The sequence below is a fragment of the Pseudophryne corroboree genome, unplaced genomic scaffold (assembly GCF_028390025.1).
Source record: "Pseudophryne corroboree isolate aPseCor3 unplaced genomic scaffold, aPseCor3.hap2 scaffold_1408, whole genome shotgun sequence".
Lineage (NCBI taxonomy): Eukaryota > Metazoa > Chordata > Amphibia > Anura > Myobatrachidae > Pseudophryne > Pseudophryne corroboree.
Genome location: NW_026968034.1, coordinates 76,944 through 102,474, shown reverse-complemented (window position 1 = coordinate 102,474; position 25,531 = coordinate 76,944). Strand labels below are relative to the sequence as shown.

The 25,531-nt window shown below is 45.2% G+C and overlaps 1 long non-coding RNA gene across 1 annotated transcript; it reads right to left on the bottom strand.

Moving 5' to 3' along the window:
• Positions 1-10,329: 10,329 nt before the first annotated feature.
• Positions 10,330-25,521, bottom strand: LOC134995855 (uncharacterized). The gene is made up of 3 exons (XR_010198593.1): positions 25,425-25,521; positions 21,802-21,882; positions 10,330-10,876 (listed from the first exon to the last, which is right to left on the bottom strand). It is a non-coding gene; the product is annotated as an uncharacterized LOC134995855 (long non-coding RNA).
• Positions 25,522-25,531: the final 10 nt, after the last annotated feature.

Genomic DNA, 25,531 nt, shown 5'->3' with positions numbered 1-25,531 from the left:
GAGCATAGGGGATATGTACACAGAGCATAGGGTATATGTACACAGAGCATAGGAGATATGTACACAGAGCATAGGGGATATGTACACAGAGCATAGGGGATATGTACACAGAGCATAGGGGATATAGGCATAGGGGATATGTGCACAGGGTATATGTACACAGAGCATAGGGGATATGTACACAGAGCACAGGGTATATGTACACAGAGCATAGGGGATATGTACACAGAGCACAGGGTATATGTACACAGAGCATAGGGGCTATGTACACAGAGCATAGGGGATATGTACACAGAGCATAGGGTATATGTACACAGAGCATAGGGGATATGTACACAGAGCATAGGGGATATGTACACAGAGCACAGGGTATATGCACACAGAGCACAGGGTATATGTACACAGAGCATAGGGGATATGTACACAGAGCATAGGGGATATGTACACAGAGCATAGGGGATATGTACACAGAGCATAGGGGATATGTACACAGAGCATAGGGGATATGTACACAGAGCATAGGGTATATGTACACAGAGCATAGGGTATATGTACACAGAGCACAGGGTATATGCACACAGAGCACAGGGGATATGTACACAGAGCATAGGGGATATGTACACAGAGCATAGGGGATATGTACACAGAGCATAGGGGATATGTACACAGAGCATAGGGGATATGTACACAGAGCATAGGGTATATGTACACAGAGCATAGGGTATATGTACACAGAGCATAGGGTATATGCACACAGAGCATAGGGTATATGCACACAGAGCATAGGGTATATGTACACAGAGCACAGGGTATATGCACACAGAGCACAGGGTATATGCACACAGAGCATAGGGGATATGTACACAGAGCACAGGGTATATGTACACAGAGCATAGGGGATATGTACACAGAGCATAGGGTATATGTACACAGAGCATAGGGGATATGTACACAGAGCATAGGGTATATGCACACAGAGCATAGGGGATATGTACACAGAGCACAGGGTATATGTACACAGAGCATAGGGGATATGTACACAGAGCATAGGGTATATGCACACAGAGCATAGGGGATATGTACACAGAGCACAGGGTATATGTACACAGAGCATAGGGGATATGTACACAGAGCATAGGGTATATGTACACAGAGCATAGGGTGTATGTACAGAAAATATAGGGTATAGATACACAGGGTATATGTACACAGAGCATAGGGGATATGTACACAGAGCATAGGGTATATGTACACAGAGCATAGGGTATATGTACACAGAGCACAGGGGATATGTACACAGAGCATAGGGGATATGTACACAGAGCATAGAATATAGGGTATAGATACACAGGGTATATGTACACAGAGCATAGGAGTTATGTACACAGAGCATAGGGTATATGTACACAGAGCATAGGGTATATGTACACAGAGCATAGGGGATATGTACACAGAGCATATGGTATATGTACACAGAGCATAGGTTATATGTACACAGAGCATAGGTTATATGTACACAGAGCATAGGAGATATGTACCCAGAGCACAGGGGATGTGTACACAGAGCATAAGGGATATGTGCACAGGGTATCTGTACACAGGGCATAGGGTATATGTCCACAGAGCACAGGGGATATGTACACAGGGCACAGGGTATATTCACACAGGGCACAGGTATATGTACACAGAGCACAGGGTATATGTACACAGAGCATAGGGTATATGTACACAGAGCACAGGGTATATGTACACAGAGCATAGGGGATATGTACACAGAGCACAGGGTATATGTACACAGAGCATAGGGGATATGTACACAGAGCACTGGGGATATGTACACAGAGCACAGGGTATATGTACACAGAGCATAGGGGATATGTACACAGAGCATAGGGGATATGTACACAGAGCACAGGGTATATGTACACAGAGCATAGGGGATATGTACACAGAGCATAGGGTATATGCACACAGAGCATAGGGGATATGTACACAGAGCACAGGGTATATGTACACAGAGCATAGGGGATATGTACACAGAGCATAGGGTATATGTACACAGAGCATAGGGTGTATGTACAGAAAATATAGGGTATAGATACACAGGGTATATGTACACAGAGCATAGGGGATATGTACACAGAGCATAGGGTATATGTACACAGAGCATAGGGTATATGTACACAGAGCACAGGGGATATGTACACAGAGCATAGGGGATATGTACACAGAGCATAGAATATAGGGTATAGATACACAGGGTATATGTACACAGAGCATAGGAGTTATGTACACAGAGCATAGGGTATATGTACACAGAGCATAGGGTATATGTACACAGAGCATAGGGGATATGTACACAGAGCATATGGTATATGTACACAGAGCATAGGTTATATGTACACAGAGCATAGGTTATATGTACACAGAGCATAGGAGATATGTACCCAGAGCACAGGGGATGTGTACACAGAGCATAAGGGATATGTGCACAGGGTATCTGTACACAGGGCATAGGGTATATGTCCACAGAGCACAGGGGATATGTACACAGGGCACAGGGTATATTCACACAGGGCACAGGTATATGTACACAGAGCACAGGGTATATGTACACAGAGCATAGGGTATATGTACACAGAGCACAGGGTATATGTACACAGAGCATAGGGGATATGTACACAGAGCACAGGGTATATGTACACAGAGCATAGGGGATATGTACACAGAGCACTGGGGATATGTACACAGAGCACAGGGTATATGTACACAGAGCATAGGGTATATGTACACAGAGCATAGGGGATATGTACACAGAGCATAGGGTATATGTACACAGAGCATAGGAGATATGTACACAGAGCATAGGGGATATGTACACAGAGCATAGGGGATATGTACACAGAGCATAGGGGATATAGGCATAGGGGATATGTGCACAGGGTATATGTACACAGAGCATAGGGGATATGTACACAGAGCACAGGGTATATGTACACAGAGCATAGGGGATATGTACACAGAGCACAGGGTATATGTACACAGAGCATAGGGGCTATGTACACAGAGCATAGGGGATATGTACACAGAGCATAGGGTATATGTACACAGAGCATAGGGGATATGTACACAGAGCATAGGGGATATGTACACAGAGCACAGGGTATATGCACACAGAGCACAGGGTATATGTACACAGAGCATAGGGGATATGTACACAGAGCATAGGGGATATGTACACAGAGCATAGGGGATATGTACACAGAGCATAGGGGATATGTACACAGAGCATAGGGGATATGTACACAGAGCATAGGGTATATGTACACAGAGCATAGGGTATATGTACACAGAGCACAGGGTATATGCACACAGAGCACAGGGGATATGTACACAGAGCATAGGGGATATGTACACAGAGCATAGGGGATATGTACACAGAGCATAGGGGATATGTACACAGAGCATAGGGTATATGTACACAGAGCATAGGGTATATGTACACAGAGCATAGTGTATATGTACACAGAGCATAGGGTATATGCACACAGAGCATAGGGTATATGCACACAGAGCATAGGGTATATGTACACAGAGCACAGGGTATATGCACACAGAGCACAGGGTATATGCACACAGAGCATAGGGGATATGTACACAGAGCACAGGGTATATGTACACAGAGCATAGGGGATATGTACACAGAGCATAGGGTATATGTACACAGAGCATAGGGGATATGTACACAGAGCATAGGGTATATGCACACAGAGCATAGGGGATATGTACACAGAGCACAGGGTATATGTACACAGAGCATAGGGGATATGTACACAGAGCATAGGGTATATGCACACAGAGCATAGGGGATATGTACACAGAGCACAGGGTATATGTACACAGAGCATAGGGGATATGTACACAGAGCATAGGGTATATGTACACAGAGCATAGGGTGTATGTACAGAAAATATAGGGTATAGATACACAGGGTATATGTACACAGAGCATAGGGGATATGTACACAGAGCATAGGGTATATGTACACAGAGCATAGGGTATATGTACACAGAGCACAGGGGATATGTACACAGAGCATAGGGGATATGTACACAGAGCATAGAATATAGGGTATAGATACACAGGGTATATGTACACAGAGCATAGGAGTTATGTACACAGAGCATAGGGTATATGTACACAGAGCATAGGGTATATGTACACAGAGCATAGGGGATATGTACACAGAGCATATGGTATATGTACACAGAGCATAGGTTATATGTACACAGAGCATAGGTTATATGTACACAGAGCATAAGGGGATATGTACACAGAGCATAGGGGATATGTACACAGAGCATAGGGGATATGTACACAGAGCATAGGTTATATGTACACAGAGCATAGGGTATATGTACACAGAGCATAGGGTATATGTACACAGGGCATAGGGGATATGTACACAGAGCACAGGGGATATGTACACAGAGCATAGGGGATATGTACACAGAGCACAGGGTCTATGTACACAGAGCACAGGGTCTATGTACACAGAGCACAGGGTATATGTACACAGAGCACAGGGTATATGTACACAGAGCACAGGGTATATGTACACAGAGCACAGGGTATATGTACACAGAGCACAGGGGATATGTACACAGAGCACAGGGTATATGTACACAGAGCATAGGGGATATGTACACAGAGCATAAGGGATATGTACACAGAGCATAGGGGATATGTACACAGAGCACAGGGGATATGTACACAGAGCACAGGGTATATGTACACAGAGCATAGGGTATATGTACACAGGGCATAGGGGATATGTACACAGAGCATAGGATATATGTACACAGAGCATAGGGTATATGTACACAGAGCACAGGGTATATGTACACAGAGCATAGGGGATATGTACACAGAGCACAGGGTATATGTACACAGAGCATAGGCGATATACACACAGGGCACAGGGTATATGTTACATATATATACATATATATATATATATATATATATATATATATGTATGTAATATATTAAAATCTCTGGCGCCCTCCCTCTGCCCACATATGCAACAAACCTAACAGTAACGGAAGAGGACTCAGCATCGTGTCTGTATTATCAGACCAACACCTCACTAGTTGCGTTACTATTATAAAGAACTGCAGCATGTGAATCACTATGGATCTACTCGTTGTCTGATAAAGACTTACTTTTATATATGTGCTAATTACACCTCCCTGTGTAAAGGATATGTTATAGCACGGATCATTACCATTCATAATATGTCACGTTGTATATAGTGACGCTAGTAATCCATTGTAATATTACGAATATTCATGTGTTTTGTGTTATATGCGTCGACTAATGTGTTGTGATATTGTTTTAATTTGTTTTATGGATAAGGTGTAATAAATAAATCTTGATTTGATCATATAGCGCTCCCTCGATATATATTTAATATCTTTATTTCCATAGTTTCAGTGGTGACATTTGGGAGCTGGGTTTGACATAATGGAGCGGGATTGGTGGCTTTATAAGCGCTAGGGATCTGACTGGTTCTCTGAATATGAATATAATTATTGTTCTAGTCAATGGTACTATTACTGTATGATCATGCGCTGTCACATTTTATAGACAGACAATAATTCCCCATTTATAGGTGATCACTGTTCCTATAATCCATGAATTACAGTTTCTCCAGAGAGAATATGGTTATATCCACCGCTATAATGATCAGTGCTTCCAGCACAGATGTTATAGCTTCTTTGTGTTTATACTGACATGCAATGTCTCACTGTCTGAGCATATAAATAATGATCCTCTCTGGGATTCACAACACAATACTACCGCTGTAGTCAGCAGCGCTTCCGGCGCTGTTTATGTAGTCTCTCTCTGATTACAGTAACACATAGTATCACACTGTTGTGGGCACTCAGATAGTGGGGGAGATTCAATTGTTTGAAAAGTCAGTTGGGTGTCTGTATCTAATGGGAAAAATCAGACTCCGAACCGACTTTCCAAACATTTTAATTCCCCCCAGTGACTCCCCAACGGGATTCTGGACACATTATTATCTCAAATCATCTTGTATGTATAATCTACAGAGGTCATCTCTAGTGCGCAGCTAGCCTGACGCACGTTTCACTAGCCTGACGCACGTTTCGCTAGCGGCTTTATCAGAGGAAGACCCAATTGCCTCCCGGGTTTCACTTAAATGACAGCAGACATCCCAATCTACCAATCAGGATCCAGATAGTGTTGTCCAATAGTGTTACACTGTATATCAGTGCATTTTCTCCGGTCATGTGATCAGCATGGTTTATAGGCTACGTCAGTGCCTTTTTCAGGTTTCCCTAATCCATCAATCTCATCTAACCCCGTCCAAGCCATTCAGACTTATCCAATCGGTCACCGATCAGTTATTTAAAATATTTATTTGATCTAGTTGGACACTTTTTTTCCTATTCCATAATTAGTCCCTTATTTTCTTAATTCATCAAGTTGTATAGATGTCATTCATTGAAAGTCCTTACTCCAAGTGAATCATTATTTGGATATATTCCCACAGATGCACCGTATTCAGGTTATGTCATCAATATATTGATCAAACATGACAAATTAATGTTTGACAGATACACAAAAGACATTTCAACTCTAGAAGAGAAATTAAAGAATTATGGAGGTCTGGAAAAATTCCACAGGACGTACGATAGGTAAAAACAAGAAATAGAACCCATCGAGGATATCATCAGTAAAAAAACGGGCAAATTACAAAGTGATGAGAATGATTTCCTTTCCAAAATGTTCATATATGGAGTCATATAAAGAAGAAATCCACAACGGAGAACGGCACTGGCTACAAGGAAGCGCAGGTTTGTGTTCCACCGCAGTGGAAGTCCAGATCCTCTGGTTACTGGCTTCTGGGCTTAATTCTGTTGTCTCGCCAGACGGCCATTCCTGGAGCTGACGATCCTGCGCAGAAGTGACCCCACTACCATATATGCTATAAGGGGAACAGAGCTCGGGACAGAATCCAGGCAGCCAGGATCCAAGAGGTCATTATACCAACACCGGGATCCCGGCTGTCTGAATGCTGTGCTCACCACAGGTTCTATTCTCACTGTATGTATACCAACACCGGGATCCCGGCTGTCTGAATGCTGTGCTCACCACAGGTTCTATTCTCACTGTATGTATACCAACACCGGGATCCCGGCTGTCTGAATGCTGTGCTCACCACAGGTTCTATTCTCACTGTATGTATACCAACACCGGGATCCCGGCTGTCTGAATGCTGTGCTCACCACAGGTTCTATTCTCACTGTATGTATACCAACACCGGGATCCCGGCTGTCTGAATGCTGTGCTCACCACAGGTTCTATTCTTACTGTATGTATACCAACACCGGGATCCCGGCTGTCTGAATGCTGTGCTCACCACAGGTTCTATTCTCACTGTATGTATACCAACACCGGGATCCCGGCTGTCTGAATGCTGTGCTCACCACAGGTTCTATTCTCACTGTATGTATACCAACACCGGGATCCCGGCTGTCTGAATGCTGTGCTCACCACAGGTTCTATTCTCACTGTATGTATACCAACACCGGGATCCCGGCTGTCTGAATGCTGTGCTCACCACAGGTTCTATTCTCACTGTATGTATACCAACACCGGGATCCCGGCTGTCTGAATGCTGTGCTCACCACAGGTTCTATTCTCACTGTATGTATACCAACACCGGGATCCCGGCTGTCTGAATGCTGTGCTCACCACAGGTTCTATTCTCACTGTATGTATACCAACACCGGGATCCCGGCTGTCTGAATGCTGTGCTCACCACAGGTTCTATTCTCACTGTATGTATACCAACACCGGGATCCCGGCTGTCTGAATGCTGTGCTCACCACAGGTTCTATTCTCACTGTATGTATACCAACACCGGGATCCCGGCTGTCTGAATGCTGTGCTCACCACAGGTTCTATTCTCACTGTATGTATACCAACACCGGGATCCCGGCTGTCTGAATGCTGTGCTCACCACAGGTTCTATTCTCACTGTATGTATACCAACACCGGGATCCCGGCTGTCTGAATGCTGTGCTCACCACAGGTTCTATTCTCACTGTATGTATACCAACACCGGGATCCCGGCTGTCTGAATGCTGTGCTCACCACAGGTTCTATTCTCACTGTATGTATACCAACACCGGGATCCCGGCTGTCTGAATGCTGTGCTCACCACAGGTTCTATTCTCACTGTATGTATACCAACACCGGGATCCCGGCTGTCTGAATTCTGTGCTCACCACAGGATTTATTCTCACTGTATGTATACCAACACCGGGATCCCGGCTGTCTGAATGCTGTGCTCACCACAGGTTCTATTCTTACTGTATGTATACCAACACCGGGATCCCGGCTGTCTGAATGCTGTGCTCACCACAGGTTCTATTCTCACTGTATGTATACCAACACCGGGATCCCGGCTGTCTGAATGCTGTGCTCACCACAGGTTCTATTCTCACTGTATGTATACCAACACCGGGATCCCGGCTGTCTGAATGCTGTGCTCACCACAGGTTCTATTCTCACTGTATGTATACCAACACCGGGATCCCGGCTGTCTGAATGCTGTGCTCACCACAGGTTCTATTCTCACTGTATGTACACCAACACCGGGATCCCGGCTGTCTGAATGCTGTGCTCACCACAGGTTCTATTCTCACTGTATGTATACCAACACCGGGATCCCGGCTGTCTGAATGCTGTGCTCACCACAGGTTCTATTCTCACTGTATGTATACCAACACCGGGATCCCGGCTGTCTGAATGCTGTGCTCACCACAGGATCTATTCTCACTGTATGTATACCAACACCGGGACCCGGCTGTCTGAATGCTGTGCTCACCACAGGTTCTATTCTTACTGTATGTATACCAACACCGGGATCCCGGCTGTCTGAATGCTGTGCTCACCACAGGTTCTATTCTCACTGTATGTATACCAACACCGGGATCCCGGCGGTCTGAATGCTGTGCTCACCACAGGCTCTATTCTCACTGTATGTATACCAACACCGGGATCCCGGCTGTCTGAATGCTGTGCTCACCACAGGTTCTATTCTCACTGTATGTATACCAACACCGGGACCCGGCTGTCTGAATGCTGTGCTCACCACAGGTTCTATTCTCACTGTATGTATACCAACACCGGGATCCCGGCTGTCTGAATGCTGTGCTCACCACAGGTTCTATTCTCACTGTATGTATACCAACACCGGGATCCCGGCTGTCTGAATGCTGTGCTCACCACAGGTTCTATTCTCACTGTATGTATACCAACACCGGGATCCCGGCTGTCTGAATGCTGTGTTCACCACAGGTTCTATTCTCACTGTATGTATACCAACACCGGGATCCCGGCTGTCTGAATGCTGTGCTCACCACAGGATTTATTCTCACTGTATGTATACCAACACCGGGATCCCGGCTGTCTGAATGCTGTGTTCACCACAGGTTCTATTCTCACTGTATGTATACCAACACCGGGATCCCGGCTGTCTGAATGCTGTGTTCACCACAGGTTCTATTCTCACTGTATGTATACCAACACCGGGATCCCGGCTGTCTGAATGCTGTGCTCACCACAGGATTTATTCTCACTGTATGTATACCAACACCGGGATCCCGGCTGTCTGAATGCTGTGCTCACCACAGGTTCTATTCTCACTGTATGTATACCAACACCGGGATCCCGGCTGTCTGAATGCTGTGCTCACCACAGGTTCTATTCTCACTGTATTGGTGTCGTGGACAACACGAGTGGGAACAGCCCTGGCGGAGCTGTCGGCATCCCGACATCTGTATTCTGACCTCCGAGGTGCCGACTGCTGGGACAGTAACTACGTCCCGGGGAATATCTAACACTTCCGGTCCCGCCTTGGCATACTGAGTGGTGGGCAGGGGTATACATATCACGTCTGGTGCTCTCCATGATAAAGATATTACATTGAAACGTGCCGGTTCTGAGGACTTGTATCACTGGAAGGACTAAACCCTGCAACTGTAGAACTGACCCTGGCAGCTGTGGCGAGATGTTCTGCAGATCTGTACTTCACGCTGCGGGGAGATTACTATTTGGATTTTCATTTTGGAACTTTCACCTGTTTATGTGATTATATGGAATACACGCGTTTTACCTGTGGAGACGGTGGGGATCCTTATTGACTGACTGACGCAGACGAGAGCGTTCTCCTTCCGCCATCTACATGTGACACGGAAGGTCTGTCTATTAGATACACCGTCGCCACCCGTAATGAGCTGTATATTAGGGACAATCCTACACATTATTGTTTTTTCTTTTTCCGTTTAATATACGACAATCCACTGAGGAGAACATCACAGATAATAATGAGACATCACAGGACTCTGTTACAGTATATGTTTCCATACTTAGCGTTTCCCCTTACTGTTTGTGTTTAGTGTCAGCGCTATGTCAGAGAACAACGTCATCCACAGATCGCGTCAGCCATGCAGAACAGCGGATATATCTGCAGCTATATCGGTGCGTCGTGCTGCGGGCAGTCTGCTCTCCACCCATACGCTGGCTGCAGAGGCTGCCGGTGACTGACATGCAAAGGCTCGCCCACGTCAGACCGATGATCAGTGTGTATGCACTTACAGATGCCAGATACGTCGGCAGACCGGCCTAGCGTGTGCTCCGGCCTAGCGTGTGCCTCTGTCCTCATTATTATACATGAGAGTAACACAATGCACAGATTCCCTGTATCACTTACTCTGCCCCCGGCGGCCTTCTCTCCAGACTGCTGGAATCAAACACGAAGAGGCAATCGCAGGACCTGCAGAGAGAGGACAGAGGCTGAGATACAGGAGGGCACCCCCCATATACACACACTGACAGACACCCCCCCAACACCAACCCCCCCCACTGCCACATAGACACACCCCCAACACCAACCCCCCCACTGCCACATAGACACCCCCCACATACACACTGACAGACACCCCCCTAACACCAACGCCCCCACTGCCCGCTGCCACATAGACACCCCCCACATACACACTGACAGACACCCCCACAACTCCAACCCCCCCCCACTGCCAAATAGAGACACACACCCAACACCAACCCCCCCACACCCCACTGCCACATAGACACCCCCCACATACACACACTGACAGACACCCCCCCAACACCAACCCCCCCCCACTGCCACAGACACCCCCCACACCAACCCCCCCACTGCCACAGACACCCCCCACATACACACTGACAGACACCCCCCCAACACCAACCCCCCCACCGCCCGCTGCCACATAGACACCCCCCACATACACACTGATAGACACCCCCCCAACACCAACCCCCCCGCTGTCACACACAGAGACACCCCCCCACATACACATAGAGACACCCCCCAAACTCCATCCTACCCCACATACACAGACATCCTACCCCCCTTTCCATACAGTAATGAGACATATATGCAGTCAGATAATGAGACACACAGGATATAATGTGCTGGTCACACGTGACAGTAATGAGACATATATGCAGTCAGATGATGAGACATACAGGATATAGTGTGCCGGTCACACGTGACAGTAATGAGACATATATGCAGTCAGATAATGAGACATACAGGATATAGTGTGCCGGTCACACGTGACAGTAATGAGACATATATGCAGTCAGATAATGAGACATACAGGATATAGTGTGCCGGTCACACGTGACAGTAATGAGACATATATGCAGTCAGATAATGAGACATACAGGATATAGTGTGCCGGTCACACGTGACAGTAATGAGACATATATGCAGTCAGATAATGAGACATACAGGATATAGTGTGCCGGTCACACGTGACAGTAATGAGACATATATGCAGTCAGATAATGATACATACAGGATATAATGTGTCGGTCACACGTGACAGTAATGAGACATATATGCAGTCAGATAATGAGACATACAGGGTATAATGTGCCGGTCACACGTGACAGTAATGAGACATATATGCAGTCAGATAATGAGACATACAGGATATAATGTGCCGGTCACACGTGACAGTAATGAGACATATATGCAGTCAGATAATGAGACATACAGGATATAATGTGCCGGTCACACGTGACAGTAATGAGACATATATGCAGTCAGATAATGAGACATACAGGATATAGTGTGCCGGTCACACGTGACAGTAATGAGACATATATGCAGTCAGATAATGAGACATACAGGATATAATGTGCCGGTCACACGTGACAGTAATGAGACATATATGCAGTCAGATAATGAGACATACAGGATATAATGTGCCGGTCACACGTGACAGTAATGAGACATATATGCAGTCAGATAATGAGACATACAGGATATAATGTGCCGGTCACACGTGACAGTAATGAGACATATATGCAGTCAGATAATGATACATACAGGATATAATGTGCCGGTCACACGTGACAGTAATGAGACATATATGCAGTCAGATAATGAGACATACAGGATATAGTGTGTCGGTCACACGTGACAGTAATGAGACATATATGCAGTCAGATAATGAGACATACAGGATATAGTGTGCCGGTCACACGTGACAGTAATGAGACATATATGCAGTCAGATAATGAGACATACAGGATATAATGTGCCGGTCACACGTGACAGTAATGAGACATATATGTAGTCAGATAATGAGACATACAGGATATAATGTGCCGGTCACACGTGACAGTAATGAGACATATATGCAGTCAGATAATGAGACATACAGGATATAATGTGCCGGTCACACGTGACAGTAATGAGACATATATGCAGTCAGATAATGATACATACAGGATATAATGTGCCGGTCACACGTGACAGTAATGAGACATACATGCAGTCAGATAATGAGACATACAGGATATAGTGTGTCGGTCACACGTGACAGTAATGAGACATATATGTAGTCAGATAATGAGACATACAGGATATAATGTGCCGGTCACACGTGACAGTAATGAGACATACATGCAGTCAGATAATGGGACATACAGGGTATAATGTGCCGGTCACACGTGACAGTAATGAGACATATATGCAGTCAGATAATGAGACATACAGGATACAGTGTGCCGGTCACACGTGACAGTAATGAGACATATATGCAGTCAGATAATGAGACATACAGGATATAATGTGCCGGTCACACGTGACAGTAATGAGACATATATGCAGTCAGATAATGAGACATACAGGATATAGTGTGCCGGTCACACGTGACAGTAATGAGACATACATGCAGTCAGATAATGAGACATACAGGATGTAATGTGCCGGTCACACGTGACAGTAATGAGACATATATGCAGTCAGATAATGAGACATACAGGATATAATGTGCCGGTCACACGTGACAGTAATGAGACATATATGCAGTCAGATAATGAGACATACAGGATATAATGTGCCGGTCACACGTGACAGTAATGAGACATACATGCAGTCAGATAATGAGACATACAGGGTATAATGTGCCGGTCACACGTGACAGTAATGAGACATATATGCAGTCAGATAATGAGACATACAGGATATAGTGTGTCGGTCACACGTGACAGTAATGAGACATACATGCAGTCAGATAATGAGACATAGAGGGTATAATGTGCCGGTCACACGTGACAGTAATGAGACATACATGCAGTCAGATAATGAGACATACAGGGTATAATGTGCTGGTCACACGTGACAGTAATGAGACATACATGCAGTCAGATAATGAGACATACAGGGTATAATGTGCTGGTCACACGTGACAGTAATGAGACATATATGCAGTCAGATAATGAGACATACAGGATATAATGTGCCGGTCACACGTGACAGTAATGAGACATATATGCAGTCAGATAATGAGACATACAGGATATAATGTGCCGGTCACACGTGACAGTAATGAGACATATATGCAGTCAGATAATGAGACATACAGGATATAATGTGCCGGTCACACGTGACAGTAATGAGACATATATGCAGTCAGATAATGAGACATACAGGATATAATGTGCCGGTCACACGTGACAGTAATGAGACATACATGCAGTCAGATAATGAGACATACAGGATATAATGTGCCGGTCACACGTGACAGTAATGAGACATGCATGCAGTCAGATAATGAGACATACAGGATATAATGTGCCGGTCACACGTGACAGTAATGAGACATACATGCAGTCAGATAATGAGACATACAGGATATAGTGTGCCGGTCACACGTGACAGTAATGAGACATATATGCAGTCAGATAATGAGACATACAGGATATAATGTGCCGGTCACACGTGACAGTAATGAGACATATATGCAGTCAGATAATGAGACATACAGGATATAATGTGCCGGTCACACGTGACAGTAATGAGACATATATGCAGTCAGATAATGAGACATACAGGATATAGTGTGCCGGTCACACGTGACAGTAATGAGACATATATGCAGTCAGATAATGAGACATACAGGATATAGTGTGCCGGTCACACGTGACAGTAATGAGACATATATGCAGTCAGATAATGAGACATACAGGATACAATGTGCCGGTCACACGTGACAGTAATGAGACATATATGCAGTCAGATAATGAGACATACAGGATATAGTGTGCCGGTCACACGTGACAGTAATGAGACATATATGCAGTCAGATAATGAGACATACAGGATATAGTGTGCCGGTCACACGTCACAGTAATGAGACATATATGCAGTCAGATAATGAGACATACAGGATATAGTGTGCCGGTCACACGTGACAGTAATGAGACATATATGCAGTCAGATAATGAGACATACAGGATATAGTGTGCCGGTCACACGTGACAGTAATGAGACATATATGCAGTCAGATAATGAGACATACAGGATACAGTGTGCCGGTCACACGTGACAGTAATGAGACATATATGTAGTCAGATAATGAGACATACAGGATATAGTGTGCCGGTCACACGTGACAGTAATGAGACATATATGCAGTCAGATAATGAGACATACAGGATATAGTGTGCCGGTCACACGTGACAGTAATGAGACATATATGCAGTCAGATAATGAGACATACAGGATATAGTGTGCCGGTCACACGTGACAGTAATGAGACATATATGCAGTCAGATAATGAGACATACAGGATATAGTGTGCCGGTCACACGTGACAGTAATGAGACATATATGCAGTCAGATAATGAGACATACAGGATATAATGTGCCGGTCACACGTGACAGTAATGAGACATATATGCAGACAGATAATGAGACATACAGGATATAATGTGCCGGTCACACGTGACAGTAATGAGACATATATGCAGTCAGATAATGAGACATACAGGATACAATGTGCCGGTCACACGTGACAGTAATGAGACATATATGCAGTCAGATAATGAGACATACAGGATATAGTGTGCCGGTCACACGTGACAGTAATGAGACATATATGCAGTCAGATAATGAGACATACAGGATATAATGTGCCGGTCACACGTGACAGTAATGAGACATATATGCAGACAGATAATGAGACATACAGGATATAATGTGCCGGTCACACGTGACAGTAATGAGACATATATGCAGTCAGATAATGAGACATACAGGATATAATGTGCCGGTCACACGTGACAGTAATGAGACATACATGCAGTCAGATAATGAGACATACAGGATATAATGTGCCGGTCACACGTGACAGTAATGAGACATATATGCAGTCAGATAATGAGACATACAGGATATAATGTGCCGGTCACACGTGACAGTAATGAGACATATATGCAGTCAGATAATGATACATACAGGATATAGTGTGCCGGTCACACGTGACAGTAATGAGACATATATGCAGTCAGATAATGAGACATACAGGATACAGTGTGCCGGTCACACGTGACAGTAATGAGACATATATGCAGTCAGATAATGAGACATACAGGATATAGTGTGCCGGTCACACGTGACAGTAATGAGACATATATGCAGTCAGATAATGAGACATACAGGATATAGTGTGCCGGTCACACGTGACAGTAATGAGACATATATGCAGTCAGATAATGAGACATACAGGATATAATGTGCCGGTCACACGTGACAGTAATGAGACATATATGCAGTCAGATAATGAGACATACAGGATATAGTGTGCCGGTCACACGTGACAGTAATGAGACATACATGCAGTCAGATAATGAGACATACAGGATATAGTGTGCCGGTCACACGTGACAGTAATGAGACATACATGCAGTCAGATAATGAGACATACAGGATATAATGTGCCGGTCACACGTGACAGTAATGAGACATATATGCAGTCAGATAATGAGACATACAGGATATAGTGTGCCGGTCACACGTGACAGTAATGAGACATATATGCAGTCAGATAATGAGACATACAGGATATAGTGTGCCGGTCACACGTGACAGTAATGAGACATATATGCAGTCAGATAATGAGACATACAGGATATAATGTGCCGGTCACACGTGACAGTAATGAGACATATATGCAGTCAGATAATGAGACATACAGGATATAATGTGCCGGTCACACGTGACAGTAATGAGACATATATGCAGTCAGATAATGAGACATACAGGATATAATGTGCCGGTCACACGTGACAGTAATGAGACATATATGCAGTCAGATAATGAGACATACAGGATACAGTGTGCCGGTCACACGTGACAGTAATGAGACATATATGCAGTCAGATAATGAGACATACAGGATATAGTGTGCCGGTCACACGTGACAGTAATGAGACATACATGCAGTCAGATAATGAGACATACAGGATATAATGTGCCGGTCACACGTGACAGTAATGAGACATATATGCAGTCAGATAATGAGACATACAGGATATAATGTGCCGGTCACACGTGACAGTAATGAGACATATATGCAGTCAGATAATGAGACATACAGGATATAGTGTGCCGGTCACACGTGACAGTAATGAGACATATATGCAGTCAGATAATGAGACATACATGGTATAATGTGCCGGTCACACGTGACAGTAATGAGACATATATGCAGTCAGATAATGAGACATACAGGATATAGTGTGCCGGTCACACGTGACAGTAATGAGACATATATGCAGTCAGATAATGAGACATACATGGTATAATGTGCCGGTCACACGTGACAGTAATGAGACATATATGCAGTCAGATAATGAGACATACAGGATATAGTGTGCCGGTCACACGTGACAGTAATGAGACATATATGCAGTCAGATAATGAGACATACAGGATATAATGTGCCGGTCACACGTGACAGTAATGAGACATACATGCAGTCAGATAATGAGACATACAGGATATAATGTGCCGGTCACACGTGACAGTAATGAGACATACATGCAGTCAGATAATGAGACATACAGGATATAGTGTGCCGGTCACACGTGACAGTAATGAGACATATATGCAGTCAGATAATGAGACATACAGGATATAGTGTGCCGGTCACACGTGACAGTAATGAGACATACATGCAGTCAGATAATGAGACATACAGGATATAATGTGCCGGTCACACGTGACAGTAATGAGACATACATGCAGTCAGATAATGAGACATACAGGATATAATGTGCCGGTCACACGTGACAGTAATGAGACATACATGCAGTCAGATAATGAGACATACAGGATATAGTGTGCCGGTCACACGTGACAGTAATGAGACATATATGCAGTCAGATAATGAGACATACAGGATATAATGTGCCGGTCACACGTGACAGTAATGAGACATACATGCAGTCAGATAATGAGACATACAGGATATAATGTGCCGGTCACACGTGACAGTAATGAGACATACATGCAGTCAGATAATGAGACATACAGGATATAGTGTGCCGGTCACACGTGACAGTAATGAGACATACATGCAGTCAGATAATGAGACATACAGGATATAGTGTGCCGGTCACACGTGACAGTAATGAGACATACATGCAGTCAGATAATGAGACATACAGGATATAATGTGCCGGTCACACGTGACAGTAATGAGACATACATGCAGTCAGATAATGAGACATACAGGATATAATGTGCCGGTCACACGTGACAGTAATGAGACATATATGCAGTCAGATAATGAGACATACAGGATACAGTGTGCCGGTCACACGTGACAGTAATGAGACATATATGCAGTCAGATAATGAGACATACAGGATATAATGTGCCGGTCACACGTGACAGTAATGAGACATATATGCAGTCAGATAATGAGACATACAGGATATAGTGTGTCGGTCACACGTGACAGTAATGAGACATATATGCAGTCAGATAATGAGACATACAGGATATAATGTGCCGGTCACACGTGACAGTAATGAGACATATATGCAGTCAGATAATGAGACATACAGGATATAATGTGCCGGTCACACGTGACAGTAATGAGACATATATGCAGTCAGATAATGAGACATACAGGATATAATGTGCCGGTCACACGTGACAGTAATGAGACATATATGCAGTCAGATAATGAGACATACAGGATATAATGTGCCGGTCACACGTGACAGTAATGAGACATATATGCAGTCAGATAATGAGACATACAGGATATAATGTGCCGGTCACACGTGACAGTAATGAGACATATATGCAGTCAGATAATGAGACATACAGGATATAATGTGCCGGTCACACGTGACAGTAATGAGACATATATGCAGTCAGATAATGAGACATACAGGATATAGTGTGCCGGTCACACGTGACAGTAATGAGACATATATGCAGTCAGATAATGAGACATACAGGATATAGTGTGCCGGTCACACGTGACAGTAATGAGACATATATGCAGTCAGATAATGAGACATACAGGGTATAATGTGCCGGTCACACGTGACAGTAATGAGACAAATATGCACTCAGATAATGAGACATACAGGATATAGTGTGCCGGTCACACGTGACAGTAATGAGACATACATGCAGTCAGATAATGAGACATACAGGATATAATGTGCCGGTCACACGTGACAGTAATGAGACATACATGCAGTCAGATAATGAGACATACAGGATATAATGTGCCGGTCACACGTGACAGTAATGAGACATACATGCAGTCAGATAATGAGACATACAGGATATAGTGTGCCGGTCACACGTGACAGTAATGAGACATATATGCAGTCAGATAATGAGACATACAGGATATAATGTGCCGGTCACACGTGACAGTAATGAGACATATATGCAGTCAGATAATGAGACATACAGGATATAGTGTGCCGGTCACACGTGACAGTAATGAGACATATATGCAGTCAGATAATGAGACATACAGGATATAGTGTGCCGGTCACACGTGACAGTAATGAGACATATATGCAGTCAGATAATGAGACATACCGGATATAATGTGCCGGTCACACGTGACAGTAATGAGACATATATGCAGTCAGATAATGAGACATACAGGATATAATGTGCCGGTCACACGTGACAGTAATGAGACATATATGCAGTCAGATAATGAGACCTACAGGATATAGTGTGCCGGTCACACGTGACAGTAATGAGACATATATGCAGTCAGATAATGAGACATACAGGATATAGTGTGCCGGTCACACGTGACAGTAATGAGACATATATGCAGTCAGATAATGAGACATACAGGATATAATGTGCCGGTCACACGTGACAGTAATGAGACATATATGCAGTCAGATAATGAGACATACAGGATATAGTGTGCCGGTCACACGTGACAGTAATGAGACATATATGCAGTCAGATAATGAGACATACAGGATATAATGTGCCGGTCACACGTGACAGTAATGAGACATATATGCAGTCAGATAATGAGACATACAGGATATAATGTGCCGGTCACACGTGACAGTAATGAGACATATATGCAGTCAGATAATGAGACATACAGGATATAATGTGCCGGTCACACGTGACAGTAATGAGACATATATGCAGTCAGATAATGAGACATACAGGATATAATGTGCCGGTCACACGTGACAGTAATGAGACATATATGCAGTCAGATAATGAGACATACAGGATATAATGTGCCGGTCACACGTGACAGTAATGAGACATATATGCAGTCAGATAATGAGACATACAGGATATAATGTGCCGGTCACACGTGACAGTAATGAGACATATATGCAGTCAGATAATGAGACATACAGGATATAATGTGCCGGTCACACGTGACAGTAATGAGACATATATGCAGTCATATAATGATACATACAGGATATAGTGTGCCGGTCACACGTGACAGTAATGAGACATATATGCAGTCAGATAATGAGACATACAGGATATAGTGTGCCGGTCACACGTGACAGTAATGAGACATATATGCAGTCAGATAATGAGACATACAGGGTATAGTGTGCCGGTCACACGTGACAGTAATGAGACATATATGCAGTCAGATAATGATACATACAGGATATAGTGTGCCGGTCACACGTGACAGTAATGAGACATATATGCAGTCAGATAATGAGACATACAGGATATAGTGTGCCGGTCACACGTGACAGTAATGAGACATACATGCAGTCAGATAATGATACATACAGGATATAATGTGCCGGTCACACGTGACAGTAATGAGACATATATGCAGTCAGATAATGAGACATACAGGATATAGTGTGCCGGTCACACGTGACAGTAATGAGACATATATGCAGTCAGATAATGAGACATACAGGATATAGTGTGCCGGTCACACGTGACAGTAATGAGACATACATGCAGTCAGATAATGATACATACAGGATATAATGTGCCGGTCACACGTGACAGTAATGAGACATATATGCAGTCAGATAATGAGACATACAGGATATAATGTGCCGGTCACACGTGACAGTAATGAGACATATATGCAGTCAGATAATGAGACATACAGGATATAATGTGCCGGTCACACGTGACAGTAATGAGACATATATGCAGTCAGATAATGAGACATACAGGATATAGTGTGCCGGTCACACGTGACAGTAATGAGACATATATGCAGTCAGATAATGATACATACAGGATATAGTGTGCCGGTCACACGTGACAGTAATGAGACATATATGCAGTCAGATAATGAGACATACAGGATATAATGTGCCGGTCACACGTGACAGTAATGAGACATATATGCAGTCAGATAATGATACATACAGGATATAATGTGCCGGTCACACGTGACAGTAATGAGACATATATGCAGTCAGATAATGAGACATACAGGGTATAATGTGCCGGTCACACGTGACAGTAATGAGACATATATGCAGTCAGATAATGAGACATACAGGATATAATGTGCCGGTCACACGTGACAGTAATGAGACATATATGCAGTCAGATAATGAGACATACAGGATATAATGTGCCGGTCACACGTGACAGTAATGAGACATATATGCAGTCAGATAATGAGACATACAGGGTATAGTGTGCCGGTCACACGTGACAGTAATGAGACATATATGCAGTCAGATAATGAGACATACAGGATATAATGTGCCGGTCACACGTGACAGTAATGAGACATATATGCAGTCAGATAATGAGACATACAGGGTATAGTGTGCCGGTCACACGTGACAGTAATGAGACATATATGCAGTCAGATAATGAGACATAAATACCCGATTCTGGCCCCTAGCAGACGGCTCCCCGTGATGATAACGAGTTTCCCGGCCTTCAGGCGCAGCATTGTATACATAGATCTATACAGAGACATACTGCGTCATACAGCAGATAATAATAGGGGCACAGTCTACAGAGGGGGTATTACAGGGGCAGTCTACAGAGGGGGTATTACAGTGGCAGTCTACAGAGGGGGTATTACAGGGGCAGTCTACAGAGGGGGTATCGCAGGGGCAGTCTGCAGAGGGGGTATCGCAGGGGCAGTCTGCAGAGGGGGTATCGCAGGGGCAGTCTACAGAGGGGGCATTACGGGGCAGTCTACAGAGGGGGTATTACAGGGTCACAGTCTACAGAGGGGGTATTACAGGGTCACAGTCTACAGAGGGGGTATTACAGGGTCACAGTCTACAGAGGGGGTATTACAGGGTCACAGTCTACAGAGGGGGTATTACAGGGTCACATTCTACAGAGGGGGTATTACAGGGTCACAGTCTACAGAGGGGGTATTACAGGGTCACAGTCTACAGAGGGGGTATTACAGGGTCACAGTCTACAAAGGGGGTATTACAGGGTCACAGTCTACAGAGGGGGTATTACAGGGTCACAGTCTACAGAGGGGGTATTACAGGGTCACAGTCTACAGAGGGGGTATCACAGGGGCAGTCTACAGAGGGGGTATTACAGGGTCACAGTCTACAGAGAGGGCATTACAGGGTCACAGTCTACAGAGGGGGTATTACAGGGTCACAGTCTACAGAGGGGGTATCTACAGAGTGGTATTATAGGGGCAGTCTACAGAGGGGTATTATAGGGGCAGTCTACAGAGGGGTATTATAGGGGCAGTCTACAGAGGGGTATTATAGGGGCAGTCTACAGAGGGGTATTATAGGGGCAGTCTACAGAGGGGGTATTATAGGGGCAGTCTACAGAGGGGGTATTATAGGGCACAGTCTACCGAAGGGGTATTATAGGCGCAGTTAATGGATCATTTTCAACTTGGACTGAAGTGCTAAGTGGTGTGCCGCAAGGCTCAGTATTAGGACCGCTATTGTTCAATATTTTCATTAACGACCTAACAGAAGGTCTAGAGAGCATGGTGTCAATTTTTGCAGATGATACCAAATTGTGTAAGGCTATAAATACAGAGGAGGATGCAGAGTCTCTTCAGCACGACTTAGTTAAATTAGAAGCATGGGCAGCCAAATGGAGAATGCGCTTCAACACAGACAAGTGTAAGGTAATGCACTGTGGTAACAAGAACAAAAATTACACCTACTTACTAAATGGGGTAAAATTAGGGGATTCTGTACTGGAAAAGGACTTAGGTGTCCTCATAGATAGCAAGCTAAGCAGTAGTACCCAAAGTAGGACTGCAGCAAAGAAGGCTAATAAGATATTAGCATGCATAAAACGGGGTATTGATGCTAGGCACGAGAGTATTATACTCCCGTTATATAAATCACTAGTGAGGCCACACCTTGAATACTGTGTACAATTCTGGGCACCGTACTACAAAAAGGATATCCTGGAGCTTGAAAAGGTACAGAGGAGGGCGACCAAACTAATTAAGGGCATGGAGACGATGGAATACAAGGAAAGGCTTGCAGACTAGGCATGTTTACACTGGAAAAGAGGAGACTAAGAGGGGACATAGGCCCTCATTCCGAGTTGATCGCTCGCTAGCTGCTTTTGGTCGCCGACCTCTGGGAGTGTATCTTAGCTTAGCAGAATTGCAAACAAAAGATTAGCAGACTGCTAATAAATATTTCCCTGCAGTTTCTGATTAGCTCCAGACCTACTCCTAGATTGCGATCAGCTCAGTCTATTTAGTTCCTCGTTTGACGTCACAAACACGCCCTGCGTTCGGCCAGACACACCTGCGTTTTTTAGCACACTCCCGGAAAACGCTGAGTTACCACCCAGAAACACCCACTTCCTGTCAATCATTCACCGATCAGTAGTGCGACTGAAAAGCGCCACAGGATCCACAGCAAAACTGCTAAGATTTTAGTTAAATAACTAAGTGCATGCGCCATTAGCAACAAACTGCAGCATAGCGAAAATCAGCAACGAGCGAACAACTCGGAATGACCCCCATGATCAACATCTACAAATATACAAGGGCTCAATACACAGAGCTTGGGAGGGACCTGTTTTCTATAAGATCAGCACAGAGGACACGTGGTCACTCGCTTAGGTAAGAGGAGAGGAGTTTCCGCACATTGAGGCAAAAAGGTTATTTCACAGTAAGGACAATATGTGTTTGGAATTCCCTGCCTGAGGGAGTTGTAATGGCCGACTCAGTGAACACATTTAAGAATGGGTTAGATAAATTCCTAATGGATAAAGATATTCAGGGTTATGGTGCGACAGTCTACGGAGGGGGCAGTACAGGGACAGTGTACGGAGGGGGCAGTACAGGGACAGGGTACGGAGGGGGCAGTACAGGGACAGTGTACGGAGGGGGCAGTACAGGGACAGTGTACGGAGGGGGCAGTACAGGGACAGTGTACGGAGGGGATAGTACAGGGACAGCGGACGGAGGGGGCAGTACAGGGACAGCGGACGGAGGGGGCAGTACAGGGACAGCGGACGGAGGGGGCAGTACAGGGACAGCGGACGGAGGGGGCAGTACAGGGACAGCGGACGGAGGGGGCAGTACAGGGACAGCGGACGGAGGGGGCAGTACAGGGACAGCGGACGGAGGGGGCAGTACAGGGACAGCGGACGGAGGGGGCAGTACAGGGACAGCGGACGGAGGGGGCAGTACAGGGACAGCGGACGGAGGGGGCAGTACAGGGACAGCGGACGGAGGGGGCAGTACAGGGACAGCGGACGGAGGGGGCAGTACAGGGACAGCGGACGGAGGGGGCAGTACAGGGACAGCGGACGGAGGGGGCAGTACAGGGACAGCGGACGGAGGGGGCAGTACAGGGACAGCGGACGGAGGGGGCAGTACAGGGACAGCGGACGGAGGGGGCAGTACAGGGACAGCGGACGGAGGGGGCAGTACAGGGACAGCGGACGGAGGGGGCAGTACAGGGACAGCGGACGGAGGGGGCAGTACAGGGACAGCGGACGGAGGGGGCAGTACAGGGACAGCGGACGGAGGGGGGAGTACAGGGACAGCGGACGGAGGGGGCAGTACAGGGACAGCGGACGGAGGGGGGAGTACAGGGACAGCGGACGGAGGGGGGAGTACAGGGACAGCGGACGGAGGGGGGAGTACAGGGACAGCGGACGGAGGGGATAGTACAGGGACAGCGGACGGAGGGGATAGTACAGGGACAGTGTACGGAGGGGATAGTACAGGGACAGTGTACGGAGGGGATAGTACAGGGACAGTGTATGGAGGGGGTAGTACAGGGACAGCGTACGGAGGGGGCAGTATAGGGACAGCGTACGGAGGGGGCAGTACAGGGACAGAAAGGACATTACATACAGTAGATATTATAGGGACAGTGTGTGTGTGTATATATATATATATATATAGTAGAGTATAGACACGGAAAGTAGGGATAGAATATACAGGAGTCACTAGGATGCAGGGACAGGAGGGGGTATAAGGGCAGCGTTATATACACAGGTACAGGAATATATATACAGAGAGAGCCATGCTGACCATGTGACGGGTGTCCCGCTCCTATGACGTAGCCACGCTGACCATGCGACGGGTGTCCCGCTCCTATGACGTATGACGTATGACGCTGGGAGATAGCGCTCGTCCGG